Source organism: Corvus brachyrhynchos, unplaced genomic scaffold (genome assembly GCF_000691975.1).
Source record: "Corvus brachyrhynchos isolate BGI_N302 unplaced genomic scaffold, ASM69197v1 scaffold22, whole genome shotgun sequence".
Classification (NCBI taxonomy): Eukaryota; Metazoa; Chordata; class Aves; order Passeriformes; family Corvidae; genus Corvus; species Corvus brachyrhynchos.
The window spans coordinates 391,664-409,058 of NW_008238355.1; positions in this window are offsets into that span (position 1 = coordinate 391,664).

Below are 17,395 nucleotides of genomic sequence, written 5' to 3' on the forward strand. Positions count from 1 at the left end.
AATTAAACTACTATTTGTAGTATCTTTCTCAAAAGATTGCAGCTCTCTTGAAAAGTCCTTGCTCTTTCAATGTTCTTATGGCAATATAAGCATTCTTCTTCTCTTTCAAGGTTTCAGGGCCATTTCAGAGTGTCTCATCTGTGGACACAGTTTATGCTCCATGGATTTCACTTAAACTCGACCAACAAGTTTGGTATAGTTCTCATTTTCCAGCATGAACATAAAAGTTTTCTTTTTGTAGCATGAACACTGATAAAGCCACCTCTATGTCAAATATACTCTGCTTAGATGAAAAGGATTTGTTTTCACAGTTAACAGGTACTGAATTAGAGCAATGCAGCCTAGTGAAGCTCACCAACCCAGGACCCATGCAAAGATGCACAGGTCATACTCTCTAATCCTCTGCATAATGATTTGCACCATTGTATCACATGCCGTGAGCCCAGACAAACTTGCATAAACACAAATCCACAGAGTGTAAATAGTATTTGTTTCCTTGTTTGCTATCGTCACCATTACAGATCCAAAGAGCAAAAATTCAATCTATAAGTCCCTGTTTGAACTTCCTGGTAAAGACACTCTGCAGATCCCAAAAGACAAATCCAGAATCTGAATTTATATTGAGGATTACAGGTTTTTCTACTTTATCATATCAGAGAAGAAAGTATTAGAGGAGAGAGATGGATTCAGACTACTGCTAGGTGTTCATTCTAAAGGACAATGTTAGATATAACTCACAGAAAAAGGGAAGCAACAGATTAAATTGTAAATTATATAAACAGGAGAGAGAATGCTATCAGCATTTAATCTCTGATAATCTATGACCATGTTCCTTCAGAATACTATTAATCACACCAGCTGTGCAAAAGGAAGACCTTCAAATCTGTCAGGCAGCTGTCCCTGGACAGCTTATAAGTGCCTTGCAGAGAACAGGCAATCATTCATAGTATAGCCCTGATCATTATCTCAAATACTTGAGAAATTATAGAATGATTAAAACAGTGAAAAATCCCATTACTCATTTCACGGACTCCCACTTGTTTAATTCTTCCCTCTACCGCTGAACTTTATTCCTGCATGTTAAATTTCCCTTGCTCTGGTTAGTATTCATCCTGTCTTCACTTGGGCTTCAAAATTTTCCACAGGCTAGTAGTACTCTTTCTAAATTAAGAAATACAGGTATGCTTTGGAGGCAGCCATCATGACTGCTGCTAACTGAAATTTTTTGGTAGCCAGCACTTCATTCTGTTTTTCAGGAATTAAGTGGGTGATACTATATTTCCAGTTGCAAAAGCTTTTTAATCTAGAAAAGAAAGAACAAAATACATGACACCAAGCTGCTGTATTTAAACTGGAATTGAGAAACACTTCATGTAAACTCCCACTCCTGTGCTTCCAAAGACAGGAAAATATCATTATCTCCCCTTTGTCTACCTTTGGACTGTTTGCTGAATTTTGTACTTTTTCAATGGCTTGTTCCAGTTGTGTAAAAAGCAGAATTTTCCTAAGCACAGGTATAGTGGTATTGCACAATGCATTTGTGTACAGAGTTCTCTTCCAGCTCAAAAGCACCAGAAATTCCTCCACAGGTTACCATTATTTTGGTCCTTGTCCAGGGCCCCCATTACATCTTCTAATAAATCTGGAACTAGAAGCCTAATACTAGAGTGAAATGCTTACGCATAGGGTGTGAAATGCTGAGTGTGAACAACTTAATAATTTGAGTTCAGATATGTTACAAAAACGTGCCTTTTTCTGGAGGGCACGGTGGAGTGTGGGTTTGGGGAGAGAGAAGGTAACTTTGTCTCAGCAGGGTATATGACAGATTCTCAGTTTACAATAACATGAAAAGTATCATTAACAGTGTATGCTAATTTGAAAATTATGTGATCTTTGGCTTGGCCTGATCAGTGGAAGAGTTACACCACCAGCTGTAGCACTAGTACTTGTAGCCCCACAACCTCTTCAGGATTATTTGATTTGTACTCATTCTTAATCCTTAATTGCTGGCATAAGAGTGTTCTGTGTACCCTTGAACCAAAAAAGCAAATCAACACAGGTAAGAAGAACACATCTGACAGCATATTAATTATATTTTGCAATACAGAGCCAAATCATCATGTGCAAGTTTTTATGGCCATTGTTTCTGCTGAGCATTGGAATTCTAAGGGAACTACCACATGGAAGCAGTATTGGGCCAAATCCTTCAGTGAGGCCAGCAGAGTCCTCACTGATAGCTTCTCCTTTAAAATTAGCTAAGTTCCTTGTAATATGGAGGAAAAAATGAACAAGCTAGTAAAGATAGTAATGGGCGTGAAGGGGAGTTGAAGGAAAAGAAGACCTACCAGAAATTTAGTTTGTACTTCTAACACAGAACTTTCTGGTTACTCACAAACAGACATGTATTATATAAAGATGCTACACTTGGACTTCTCCAGGTGCTCTGACTAGATGAGCCATCTGCTTTGCAGCATCTGCTAGCAAGCAAGTGAAATAAAGTCCCAAGTGCTTATACAAGCAATGAAACTTACCACTTTTCAAAATGAAATTCGTTAATAGATATGATGCATTTTATATTACTGCGGTTAAGTTTTATACAACCATCTTGTGACTGAATGGATTGTTTTACCTCTGGAACAGTCATTACTCTAATTGATGAAGTTATGGATGTATAGTGTTTCATGTAATAAATGTTCCAGCATGATGTGCAATGTGAACATGAATTCACCCTGGTCTTCACCAGGAGAGTTTCTGTAGGCTCAGCTGATCTGACTAAATGGCATCAGCCATTAGAATAGGAATGTAGAATGTAGAATGGGAAAGCAAAGGATGATATGATGAAACATGTCCAAACTTCCCAATTTGAAATACAAGAATTGTTGGTGTTTGCGGGATGAGGTTTTAACTTTAAGTTCCTCTATATATATTAGTAGTAAAACCAATGAAGATACAATTTACCAGTTCTGTTTTGAAAGTATATTCATTTGGTTTTGGAATTCTATTTAGAGCTGACACTGATATGAACACTACCAAATTAAAATCTTAAAGGACTAGAACACCTGAAAGTTTGCTCCTTTTTTTCCCAGTGATATCAGTTGCTCAAATAAAAAGTTTTATTTTCCATGGGGAAGACCCTCACAGAGATCACAAATTATTCATGTAATTAAAGTGAAACAGCAATGCTCTCTAAAGAATTTCTTTAGGTCACGCCAAACTAACCTGCAGGTTTGGAAGGGCGGGTTCCAGAAAAGCTGCTGAGGTTTTTAGAGTAGACATGCATACATTTTAGGAGATTTCACTGGAAATCATTGACAGAAGGAATGGGACACCAACTGCTGTGTAACTTCTATGATATTTTCAAACTTTTCTGCATGCATGTTTGCTAGAACCAAAGACTGCGTTATAGAGATTATTTGGATTATGGCAAAGAGGCAAACAATATTCTACTACTGAAGCTGAGGACTGCATCTTCAGCACTGTAAACCAGAGAGGTCTGGAAAAGACAAGAGATCAGGCTGGGGATACTTTCCTGAATCACTATTATGTAGGACTGTATTTTTTGAGACCAACTCTCTTTTCATTCTTCTGATAAAATGTTGCATTTATACGACTCCTTTGTTTGCAAGCATAGTCTTTTATATAGATGTATGAAAGAGATGCTTTGGGTCACTGAAATTTGACTTTACTGTGTGCTCTGACTCATACCTGCTATGTCCTTTGTAAACCATGGCCATTTTTCCACTCTGAGATTAAGTCAATCATGAGTTCTTTATCACCCTTTCTGTACCAGAGAAAAACATATAGTACCATTATCTGAATGTTAAAACATTGATAATGAAGCTCTGATGAGGAGCAGCAGGCAACGTTAGTCAAAGAATTGCCGGTGTATTTTATTCTTGGTTTTCTGTTAGTAAAGCATTTAGATTTGTTAAACTTGGAAGACTGGATTAGTGCTAATATTCAAGGCCAGTAAACAAAAATTATACATGTCTATCAGGTTTGAGTTGATGTTCTAGTAGTGATATATTTCAGGTCATTGGAACTGTCTCATGCATTAGAAAATACAGCATTTCTTGTATAAACTTCTTCTCTTACTGTGCTATGGCCACTCACCATCATATCACATTAACCAGACTCTAAATTTCAGGGGAAGTACAGGATAGAAACTCTGCCATGACGAGACCTCAGTAAACAGTCTATCTAATCTTCCTTTAGTTAAGATTGAATTAGTGCCTTTCTATCCTAAATTGTTTTAAAGAACTTGGCTGTGAAATTATAAAAAAGCCTGAGCATTAGAAAATCACTACAGAAGTGCCAGCTATTTGCACGTACACCGATAGTATTACTACTGTGTGTTGATTTGGTCACTCAGTTTCTCAAATAATCAAAGTGTGCATTCAAGATTGACAGATTTTGACTATGCACTATCTAGGACTAAAAAATTTATGAAGTATGCTCCCTTTATATTCTTAAGTATTTTCATATTTTTGTTGACTAGACTAGTCAAATGCTTTTAGGATTAGATCTTCAGTAGGACTTACATATTTCTATAAATAACTAGAATTTTATGTTTTTTCTAAAGTGCCTCTTTCATATTATGACCACCAATTATATTACGAAATTTTGGAAAAATATACAATTTTTTTCCTCACAAGGACTTGTGTGGGTATCCGTCAAAGAAAAAATTGATAATTTACAGGTGAATGATCCATTTAATATTTTGGAAGTTGTAGCCTCCTCAGGCCCTTATCTTTAAGCCTTAAGCTAGTTCAGTAACATATAGTTTATATACTGATTTTGATGTTGACTAGATTGCAAGTTTTCTGTGCAGATCCTGCAGTTGTTTGGAGAGTCCTTCATGACTGTCTTCAGTATTGATCCATTACCCTGGGAAGAAAAACAAACCAGAAAACATTGCATGAGGCCCTATGCAGAGATATTATCACAGCATCACCACTCACCACTTTGCAAAGTGGCATCTTGAATATCATTCTGTAGCAAATGTTGGATTTGGAAATTCACTCATTTATAACCTTGAATGTTTGACTCTTTCCACTGTAACTTTACCTCATCTTTAAGTGGTCCTAATTCTTTCCTGAAACTTTTTTTTTCAGTCCTTTGAAACTCAATATTTTCTGTTTCCTGCAACATGACAATTCTGTGTGTCTGGGGTCAAGGGAAATACAGATGAAGTATCCAGTTACTAGGTAGGGAGAAAAAGTAAAAGAAGTTGAGGATTTGGCCAGGATAGATCTTCATATTACAGTTTTTCTCATCATACTTCTGAAAGAGATTATTTTAAGAAAAGTACAGTTTTGCTTGCAAAAAGAAAATCAATAGATGTGCCTAAATTAAAACAAAACAAAGCAAAGTAAAAATGCCCCCCTCGCCCTCAAATGTGGAAATGATATCTGTATACCTGTCTTCCAGAAACAACTTCTCAAAATGCTTAAATCTCCTCTCTATTATTATCTGAGACAGCTGCTGACATTCTTTATCCAGGCTGAATTTTGCTTTCTGGTATAATTCAGACTGGTGCTCTGAACTAAAGCAAGAGCCTAAATAAATTTCTGTGGCTTCCTCCCACACACAGATTTTACTAACTTGCAGATACATTTGAGTCTTATGTTCCTTCGCAGTGATTCTCATCTTCAGTAGCAGCACACCACTTTGATTACTTGAGAATGAAATTTACTGAGATATTTAAACATGTTATTTATGTATAGCTTAAATTTCCAGTAAAAAAGAATAATTTAAGAGATATAATTTTGAAAAGTGTTTAACACTGCTTGTCAGGGTACATTTTGAGGAGTTTGATTAATATTTTATATAATTTACTCTATGTTAGAAATGGACTGCTTTCTGGAGCTCCTAAACCATCATTTTGCATTTACCTGTTGCAGATTACATATGATGAGTGCCGTGCTTATATAGGTGTACACTAGGATTTGCCCTACATGTTTGACTGTTACAGTTATTCTACCTGACTTACTAATTTTTTTTTCTCTCAGCACACAGGCAAATTTTTATGCCTTGGGAGATGTGCAGCATATAACAAACTTCCAACATGCAGAAGCAGTTCTGGGAAGAAGCGAAGGAGACATGAAGAAGAAAATTGGTTTGATTCCTTTGAACTGTGTTTATCAAGTTGTGTTTTGAGACAGAGGCTTTTGGATGTTGGCACTGTTTTACCATCTACATCATTTAAAGTCTAGTAAATAGCAGTCAACTCAGTACACCTGAAAACCTTCTAACTTTCTCAGCTGCATCATTCGCTGGAGGAAAAGCATGTCACAAGGGAATTTTTTTCAAATTTTTTTTGACTCTTAAATAAACATATCCAAGGTGCACATATCTAAGGAGAATGTCCCTAGAAAAATAAATACTTAATCTATGTTCATTTTTGTTTTCTTTATGACACATTGCCATATGTAACCAAAAGTAATTTGTTTCCAGTCAGAAGGTGGAAATGGAAAATCTGGAGACAAATGTGGCAAATGTTCTGTGGAATCACAGTGACACCATATTAAAATGGCCAAATGTCATGCTTCCTTTGGACCATGACAAAAATAGTTTTGGCATGCAAATGCTTCTGTGTTTATTAGGGGCAACTTTACCATGGATTTGGGCATATGTGATAATTTAGATGACATTTATTCTTCTTAGAAGGGGATGCACTGTACAAACTCTTAATTACCATGTTAATATCACCACTACATCTAGCAAGATCTTACCCATTCTCTTTTATAACTAAAGTGGCTAGAAACTAAGCCAGCTACTTGGCATACTTCTTTTGCTTGTAATACAAGAGCCTGTGAAAATCTCACCGCCTTTGCTACTAATAAGGTCAAAGAAATTGGTTAATGAAGTTTTATCTGGCCTTCAAGCATCAGTTCGTCAGATACTGTGTAGAGAAACCATGGTCCTAATTTAGACCAGATGATGTTCCCACCTTGTAAGTATGCCAGTTAGGAGGATGACACATGTATTCAATACGTGAACAAGGCAATAGAGAAAAAGATCTGAGAAGAAGGGATTATTGACTGTCTTAAGGAGCTCACAATTGGGTGATGGCATGACTAGGCTGTACCATTCTTCAAAAGTAGAAAGAACAGTGTTTTTCAGGAAAAACACATTATTGTAACTCAGAGGATTAAAACTGCTGTAATTAATGAGCAAGTTAACATCTGTGGTGCTTTTTGTATTCCAGAAGTGCTTGCAAGTCCAATGACCATTGCAAATGCAGGGAAGAATTTAGCCTAGAAAGCTTTCTTTCCAAAAGGCTTACAGAAATGGTTTGGATCTTTTAAACCTGAGTGTTATTTTTGAACTCAGATATTCTTCTAATTTTGAGAAACCCATGACGAACAAGTTTGGTCCTGCATGGGAGTGTGGAGTGGTGCTTATGACGAAGAGAGTTGAGAGCTTTATTTGGTAATCAGGTTTTCAGACTCATTTCACAAAGAATTGCTAAGGGTGTAAGGAAAATATCTGATACCTTCTGAGTTCTCCTCACAAGATTGTAACAGAAATGTTTTAAAAGAAAGCTTTTAGCTTTTCCACAGAGTGTTGCTCTCTTCATTTTCTAAGACACCACACAGCCACATTGTACAGCAGTGCCCATGTACATGACAGTGTGTTAGTCCAGCTCAGCAGGGGTGCACAGGGAGACCATGGCAAAGCAAGAGACTGAGTCATTTTTTGTAGATCTCCTTTAGCAAGAGAAAGCTGCAGTTCGTGATTTTAGTTCTCATTACACAGAAAGGATGGAGATGGTGAAGGGCCTTGAGGGGAAGCCATATGAGGAGTGGCTGAGATCACTTGGTCTGTTCAGCATGGAGGAGACTGAGGGGAGACCTCATTGCAGTTACAACTTCCTTGTGAGGGGAAGAGGAGGGGCAAGCACTGATCTCTTCTCTGTGGTGACAGTGACAGGACCCACGGGAATGGCCTGAAGTTGTGTCAGGGAGGTTTAAGTTGGATATCAGGAAAAGATTTTTCACCCAGAGGGTAGCTGGGCACTGGAACAGGCTCCCCAGGGAAGTGGTCACAGGACCAAGCCTGACAGAGGTCAAGAAGTGTTTGGACAATACTCTCAGGCACATGGTGTGATTCTTTGGGGTGTCCTATGCGAGGGTAAGAGTTGGAGTCAGTGATCCTTTTCAGGTAATCACCATGGAATTGTACTGGACTCCATTCTAGTGACTGCAGACATGTACTGGAACTATTCCAGCCCTTTCTTCTGCAGCCATAGCCCATTTTCAATATAACATATGCCTTTACATAAATTGGACCCCTGCATTTACATTCAACCCTGTCTTCCCATGTATCTTTTTGTCACAGCTGTCCAAGTCTGCTGTGACTCCCAGTCATCTATGCCCAAACTCCCTCCTGTATGGAGCAACCTGATGGACACCAAAAGGATTTAAATGAAACTACTATTGTGTAGAAACAGTATTATTAGAATGTAAGCTAGGATTCTCAACTTAGCAAGTGTAAGAAAGTCTAGTTAATGTGCTGTGACAGGCTAGAAATGTAAGGGGTACACATGCACTTTTTTGAATTCACTGTGTCCCTTTAGAAGAAACATCTTGCATTTAGGCATGGCTCCTGACAGCTGAGAGGCTTTCTGGCTTGCAGCAAAGCGCTTAGCTAGTTCCAGACCCTAGAAAGTGCCTTTCCTTTCTCCTCTGAGACCTGCCTACTTCATCGTACTCTCAGCAGTTCCTCTACATGCACAACAACCCCTCAACAGCAAGCAGCAGATCTTCTCCCTGTTTTATCCTGTTTCATGGTTCTTTCTCACAAGCAGATTTGTTTTCCCTCCAGGGTACTCCCACACTGTGTGGAAGCAATGAGGAAGAATTAAGCACTTAAAAAAGCACAACCAAATCCCTCATTCTTTGTGTTGTACCCTTTTTCATTGTTGAAAGTCAGATGTAACTTTATTTATTTAGCAGTTTTCCTTTTAAAAGCAGACATTGTTTCTCACGCCGTTCCTCTTCATGTGGAGGAAGAGGAAATCCACTATCCTTGCTCCATTTAATCCCTTGTCCAGAGAGTGCTGCTGTAGGTGGCATGTTGGTTTTAACAATGCACTTCCCTGGCTGACAGATGAAGAGAAATTTGATCTAACTTCATTTGAAGAGTTAGAAATACAGTTTTATGCAGGCATTCAAGAATACTGTTCTTTCACAGTGTCCTTTGTCAAAGAGAATTCACAGGTGGTAAATAAAAGTCTCTGCATTGTTATGCAGTGGACATTTCAGCTGTCCTTTACATCTGCCACATTATCATAGAATCATAAAATCATTGAGTGATTTGGTTTAGAAGGGACCTTAAATATCACCGAGTCCCAACTGCCCTGCCATGAAGAGGGACATCTCCCACTAGACCAGATTGCCCCACCCAACCCGGCTTTGAACATTTCCAGGGATGGGCCATCTGCAGCTTCTCTGGGCAACCTGTTCCAGTGTCTCATCACTCACAGTAAAGAATTCTATCTGTATATCTAACCTAAACATGCCCTCTTTCAGTTTGTACCCATTACTCCTTGTCCTACCCCTACAGTTCCTGATGAAAAGTCCCTGTAGGACCCTTCAGATACTGGAAGGTTGCTATGAGATCTCCACACAGCTTTCTCTTCTCCAGGCCAAATAGTCCAACTCCCTCACCCTTTCTCCATACTGGAGGTGCCCTGGGCCCCTTGTCAACTTTGTGGCCTGCCTCTGGACTTGCTCCAACAGTTTCGCATCCTTTTGTTGGTGCCACCAGAAGTGCACGCAGTACTCCAGGTGGGGCTTCCTGAGAACAGAGTATATGGTAAGAATTTTGTTCTACAGTGTCTAACAGTAATGTTCACATTGTTGCTAAACTGAATGATAAGCTAGTGCAATGGTTGCTACTTGACATTTGGGTTTTTTTCCAGAGAAGCAGGAGGTAGTCTCAGCTCTGAGACTCTACACCATAACTGCTGTGTGAAACACCCGCAAAGCACCAGTTGTTTTGATCTAGAATATGTTTTCCTTGATGTAAGATTATAGTTCTTCATTCGACCAAAACACTTTCAAATTTAGAATAAGTTGTTTATAATTGCCTGCAACAAGAACTGATTAATAGGCCCCACTAATAACCATTCCAAGAAATAAATTCAGGCTGAAATTCGGGAGCCATGCATTTTGACACAGAATGGTGCTGTTCTTGTTCAAAACAAATGAGATAATTGAGTTAAGTTCAGTGAGAAGACAGCTAAGAGCTAAGAACTAAGAAATGGAGACATCTGCCAGGTGCAACTGTGCAAAGTGAGGCAACAGCAGCTTCCAATGACTGCACCAGACAACGACTGACAAAAACTGCTTTGAGCAAGCACTGCAAGCCTTATGCCAAAAGCAGTGTGTCTGCTGATAGAAAAAGAAAAATATTAAAATTAGTAGTTTTGGCACACAAGAACCCAATGTTTACAAAACTAATAAAGCCCTAGAACATCTGGCTTGCTTTCTAGCCCCTGTATTGCTATTAGTTTCAATGCAAACTCTGAGTATCCTTTTAAAAAAGGGAGGCAGAAAGTAAGAGCTGAGAAAAAGCACTCAGCTGACAGACTTGGAAATGGAAGGCTTTCTTGATGCTGTTACGAAAAAAGAGAACTTTGGTAGCTGCTGGACTTGTAGTTGCCAACAAGTCTCATTTATTATGAAGTACAGTCTAAAAATGAGAGGGTCCAGCCAGTCCAGGACTGTAATTTCTTCACTGTATCAGTTGACAGGGCATAGGTAATACACCTCTATAACAGTTTCCCTTTTCCTGTAGTGAAAAAGTCAACAGAGTGGGAGTGTTATTGTGTGACTGCTCTTGAGCTGGGAAGCCAGATTTGTTGCATAACACTCTAGGTATGAGGCTTTAGTAACTCAGTTATGTGTTGAATCCCAGCTGGTCTGGGTGCAAGAAAAAAGTAATTAACTTTGAGCTCTGGAAATGGGTCAGGCACATACTAACTGAGGTTTCTGAAAAGCAGCATTTCCTTCCTCTGTACCAGGTCACTGGAGTTGCTGGTATCTAGGAGGAAGAAAAAGCTCAGGTTTCACAGCTCTTATCACCCTCTTCATTTAACAATCACAATTTTAGTATGGTTAAATATTTGAAATGGCACTGTCTTTGCTTAATTACGAAATAAAACCTACAGAACCACTGGTTGTTTTGCTTGTTTTCTGTTGTTGCCCCTACACAACATATAAACACAGCCTTTGCAAGTTATAACTGGATTTGTCACCATATCTGTTTACTTATGCTGGATTTGTCAAGGTTGAAGGTTAATCTGCATCAAATGCTGCACAAACATATATAGAGTGAACTCTAAGGTAATACGTCAGCGAAATTAAAGAGAGCACAGAAACTCCTTTTTACCTCTCAAGTGTGAAGTGCCTCCCAGCAGATACGCACCTTTGATTTTTTTATCCTTTTCAGACAGAACCATAAGTAATGTGCTCTTGAAAGTATGGATTTAATTTGTGTTTGGAATTAGTCACGCTGTTAAAGTTTTATGGATAGAATAGAGAACTATATCTCTTACAGCTCTTCAACTGTCTCTGTGCTATGTATCTTTACAGCTATGGACATCTCTGCTGGTGCTGGACACAACATGGACTTGACTACTAGCCTGCGCACTGCAAGAGATGCCTGCACATCTCCAACCCCATTATGGCTGTCCAGACAATTACAGTCCTATCAGAATCTGCTTCCTTTGAGTTAGTATTACTGTCTCTGTCCGGCTCCGTGGGGTCACATGTGTACATGCACACACAAACGCACAGCTAGCTTCAGTATAAAGTCAGCGGCAAAGAGATGGGAAGGGTCTTTGTGTGTATTCCAACAGGAGCATTTATGGCTTCTGCACTGTCGAAGGTTACAGAGGTAAAGGCAAGAACAATGGTGAACTCAGAGGCTTTATCTGGGGGTGGGGAAAAGGTGGGACTGGGGAATGGGACCAATGGGGAAGCTCTGGGGGAGTGACAAAGCGTAGAGTCTGGCAGGCACCTGGGGAAGCCGAACTGGGGTGGATTACCATAACAGACCAATGCATCCTGGGAGAAGTCTTTCTGGTCACCTTAACCTAAAGTCGTTCTTTTGGTACTAGAGACTTGTCTTACTGAGAACTCTCTGTGCCTTGTAACGTAGGTTCACTGGCCACCACAAATTAGATGCTGCAGTTTATGTTAGATACTACCTGATACCTTCCTTTGACAGAAGTGCCGTGTCATTTCTGCTTGAGAAAACCTCTGAAATTATTTCAACATCCTTCATTTTCAGCAAGAGATGCTCTTTCTCCCTGGAAGGCATTCATGTGAAGGCTTCCATTTCCCATATTTCCTTCCTCACCTTGCATTGTCTCCTGCAATACCGAACTGAATGTTTAAGGAGTGCCTGTGATTAAATACTGAGAGCTTGTATTATTTGGGTTGTGGTCTCTCATCTGTATTTACCTTAAGTGTAGTGGAATGTTAAAGTTATCTTATCCTGGAAGATTCTGAGATTTTATGTCAAAAAGATGTTGATCTTTTTCAAGCTCTCTGCAGAAAGAATACTTTTCCCCCAAAAGTGTGGAAAAATACAGTTTAGATTTTTCGATGTTTATTCAATGAAGTCTCATTATTCAGCTGGGGACTTCTGGTCTAGCAGCCTTCTTCTCTTTTCATGAAAATTTTCCATGATATTTTTCTGAAGGGTACTTTGTGTAGTTCTGTTTTCATATTCTATTCTTCTTGTAGTGTGATGAGCACTAGCACTTCCACTCAGAACTGTTTCTTCATGTGTCACATTGCTGTTATCTGATATACAGTGCAGCTGGAAAGGTCTTCAGTGGGATTTTTAAAACATTTTGGAATAAACAATTTAAATAATTGCTTCTACGTCTCAACCATATTCAAATCAGCAGGGCTGAAATGGGCGCCTGGGAATGTTAGGTCCTGGTAGTCTTGCACGTAGTGTGTTGCCATTGGCAGAGAATGCCTCGTGCCTGTGCTTTTCCAGGGCAGAGCTGTCTCCAGCTCTTGGAATGATGGGTCTAAGGACTCTGTGACCAGAGTTAGACTCTCACTCAGTTCTCCCACTGGGTTTACAATTGTTTTGCATGTGTGAGACTGTAGACCGATGAAGCTCTGATACAGCCTGTTACATATCAGTGCTTCATCAGATTCTGCCCAGCTGGCTGTTAGGTACTTGTGTTTCCAGCTTTCTCTCTTCAAAATCCCAGAAGTTTGAGGGTGCTACGTACACAGACCTGGGACAGAGTGTAACTATGTAGGAGGATAAAATTAGTAAATAAATCAGACAGAAAATCTACAGGAGTCACGTATTTTCCCAGATTCTTTTTTCCTTCTTTCTTTCTAGTTGATGCCATTATTCCCATCTCTAGGAAAAATCACTTTTAATGAAATGCTGCCAGTTACAGTTAACCACCAGTTAATATTTTAATCACTGCAACACTATTCATTCTACTCAGAGCATCTCACTCAATGTTAGCTCAGACTATTTTCATGTCTTAGCACCCAGCATACACTTTTAATTTATGGAAAGCTTGTCTCTGCCCTCAACCAAATTGCAATTTTTCTTTCCTCTTATCTATGTTAGTTATTATAATGCATTTTGCATTGAAAGGTTTCTTTTTGTATGTTTTTTTCTTCATTCACTGAACATACAATCAACTATCACTAGTGAGTATCTTGAAAAAAACTTTTACCAAACTGCAGTGGAGCAATTATGCAAATAAGTGGACTTACAGATTTTAACATTACAAAATTAGCATACTGTATTTAAAAATAAATAAAAAGTTATAATGGATTTTAAATATTTATGATAAGTTGTTTATCACTGAAAATCATCACAGCACCAATTTTTTAATGTTATTTTCTCTACCGATTTTCTCTTGGCTTACAACATGCTGTTATGACTAAGATTTGAGACACAATCCTCAGCTGGTTTAAATTAGAGGAACCCTACTGTTTTTGATGAAGTTCTGTGAATTTATATCAGTCACAATTCTGCACCTCTTCTGTGACACACTGTGAGAAAGCTGGTCAGCCGTCTGGAATTTATGAAATATGTTGTACTTATTCTTTAACTGAAATTGTTTCATTGACTTACATTTTGTCAGTCTGCATTTGAGGACAAATTAACATTCTACATTTTTGTCACTCTGGAGCTGTATAGTGTAGTGTCTGCTCAGATGCTCCACCAAGTCCTATCACTTCTTTGAGCAGGCATGCACTTGATTCTTTTTTAGGCTTACTCTGTTACACTGGAAGAAGTCCCACCAACCAAACATTCTTACTTGCAATCAGGCCTTCAGTTGCTGCTTAAAGAAATAATGTCTGAAGCATTAAAAAAATCATTAATTTGCAGTGATTAGCCTCCAAGGTCTGCCTCTTGGATTGGGCTCTTTCAGGGAAGCAACACCACTCAAATACTGTTCAGCTGCACCAGGTAAAAAAAAATCAGCATGTCTCTGGAAGGCATTTTCAGGGAACCTCATCCTTGAGGTCAGCAGATGCTCCTTTCTTGTCATTAGAGTCATTTCAGAAGAGGAAAAACAGACAAGGTTACCAGCTGCTGTGTGGCACATGCTTGATGGGGCCTAGACAGGTGAACACAGTCTGCCCCATTCTGGATTAATGCAGCTGATGTGTACCCCAATCATCACCCCAATTCGAATTTAAAATACTAGCTAGAGTAGTGTCACCATGTAAATACTGCATATTTCTGGATATTTTTGAACTCTCCATTTTAAAAGGATAAGATGGAAAACCAGTGGTATATTTAGAGCTAGAGCTTACACCAAAGACAAGTGTCATCCAGATTTTGTTATACTTATGACAGTCTAACCCATTTCTTCCAGAGAAAAACAGCTATGACTTTTCCTTTCCCCACATTTGGAAATCTTTTCTGCACTTTAGCAGCATAGTAGCTCTTGGGGGCATTTTCCCCTGAAATCTCATATTGGCTAATCTCACGCCCTGCAACTGAGTTTTCCGCTTTTCCTTGTTGGTGCCTAAACAGACTACGAAGCCCAAGCTTACTGGGAAAGCAATGGTTTTTAGTTAAACTTAAAAAGTAGCCTCAAGATAAAATATAGAAAGCAAAAGCCTGGGACTCAGGACCCTCACTTAATGGGAACATGGACGCCCATTTTTATACCTCCCAGTCCTGTTATGTGATAGAGAACACAATACTTGACATTGAAAATGTGGTGGGGTAGCCCCAGCTGAAACTGTGGGAAGCTTCAAACAGGACTTAATGTCAGGCCTTTCTTAGGCAATTTTCTGGAAAACACTTGGTCATAAACACTGTCTTTGTCTCCCTCTTTGTCTCTTCGGACATTTTTATTCCTTTGCTCTGAATCTCATATCTAGTCTGTTAGCTGATTTTATAGTTTGCAGTTCAGGCTATTTATGAACAACCATGCTTGCTATTTCTTTAGACTCCAGATGATTTAATTTTGAACAAGAATCAGATGAAATCTCAGCTTGGATCCCTAGAGGGGGTCGCAGTGTTCATGATGGAGCCTTAAGAAAAAACTGGTCATAGAAGGAACCATTGAATTATACAGATTTTGGAAAGGTTTTTTCCAATGTAATTCCCCACCTCAATGTGTCCTGATAATAATGGGGGAAACTGATGGCAAACAGTTCTGCACTGAGCAGTGGTCTAAGAGAGTGATACCTCTATTGTAGCCAGTTTATTTGTTACATGTCTGGGATACAAACAGTAATGGAGTTTTAGAACAAAGATTTTATAAGGCAGCATCCACACAGCAATGCACTGGCAGCAAGAGCAGGAGCATAAGTGAAACCATCATTGCTAGTGACACCAGGTGATCTGGAAGCAACAGACCACCATTCAAATACTAAGGTAGCCAAGAGCCTTGTCATCCCTTGGCTGCACTGATGGTAGTGTGATTTGCGAGAATCATATCTTGCATGGAAGGTGGGCAGCATTTTGCCTGTACAGCCAGTATTGGTGGTCTTGGGGCAAGGTGTCAACACATTTATTTTAAGAGACAATCTTCAGGTTGGGGTCTTAAGAATTAAGGTTTTGCCTTTATTTTTATCTCTAGATTATTGCAAAATGACAGATTTTAACATTTCAGGGAGGTGCAATTTGATTTTTTGCTCTTTCATGATGGTGGGATTCACTTGGGAGCAGGGCAGAAACATATTTTACACAGAAATCCACGAAGTTGGACTATTTGTTAAATAAACAGAAAATTTTCCTATCACCTCCTGGGAGCTGAATATGAACTAGTTAACTAAGAATGCCTTCTTTTATTTGTTTGTATTCCTGAAAAATACAATAAAAGAGAGATAAGGTGTCGGGGTCTCCTCCCCCCACCATGTAGCCCTGGGAGAGGGGCCCTGAGGGGAGGCACAGGGTTTCCCTGCCCCTGGTCAGCCCTGACTGCCATTGGTTGTTCTGCGTTTCCCTTCGCGGGCAAGGACCCTCGGTCCAGACTGTGAGAGTTCCTCGGCAGAGCCCTGGCCATGCGGCTGGAGAAATAAACATCTCTGAAACACCTACCAAGAATCTGTCTGTCCATATATATTTCCTTTCCACGGGACTCCTGATTTGATATATGCGTGTTACAGTAACCCCCACTGTAACAATAAGGTATCATCAGACTGCAGGAGAGGAACAAGTGCTACACACTATTCAAACCGAGGAAAATATCTTGGTAATATTCAAATTATTCCATGCGCATAAATACTGACTGTAGCTATTCCCATATATTTAGAAGCCTGAGTTTGCTGATCAAAGAATCACGGAATTACAGAATATCCTGTGTTGGAAGGAACCCACAGGGATCATTGTGTTCAACTCCTGGCCCTGCACTGTCCTAAAATCCCTAAAATCACACCTTGGGAACGTTATCCAAAAACTTCTTAAACTCTGTCAGGCTTGGTGCTGTAACCACTTCCCTAGTGTCATGGTTTAGCGTAGTTTGGGTTTTTAGTTGAAGAGGGCTCCATCAGCCACGAAAGTGATTCTTTGCAAAGAGGTGCTTACAGCTTCCTCCAGACCCAATAGAACCAATCAACTGGCCAGTCTGAATATTGGCAACTTTTTAAAGCCGCTTAAGAAGCTTGACACACCTCTGTGATCCACATTTAAGAACGAACAAAGCCCGGGAAAGCTCTCTTGCTTCTGGCTTTCGGACAGGTAACTGGGGGGGCCTGCAGTGTGGCCCAGAGGGGCGGGGCTGGGCCCTGCTCGGTGCAGCCCGGCCGGGTCGGCCGCAGTGCAGCTTGGCTGAGATCTCAGCCGCTGCTGCTCGCTGGACACCCGGCACAGCCCCATCAGTGCAGGCCGGGCTGGCCGGGAGACAGCCAACACAGACGCCCCGCAGACC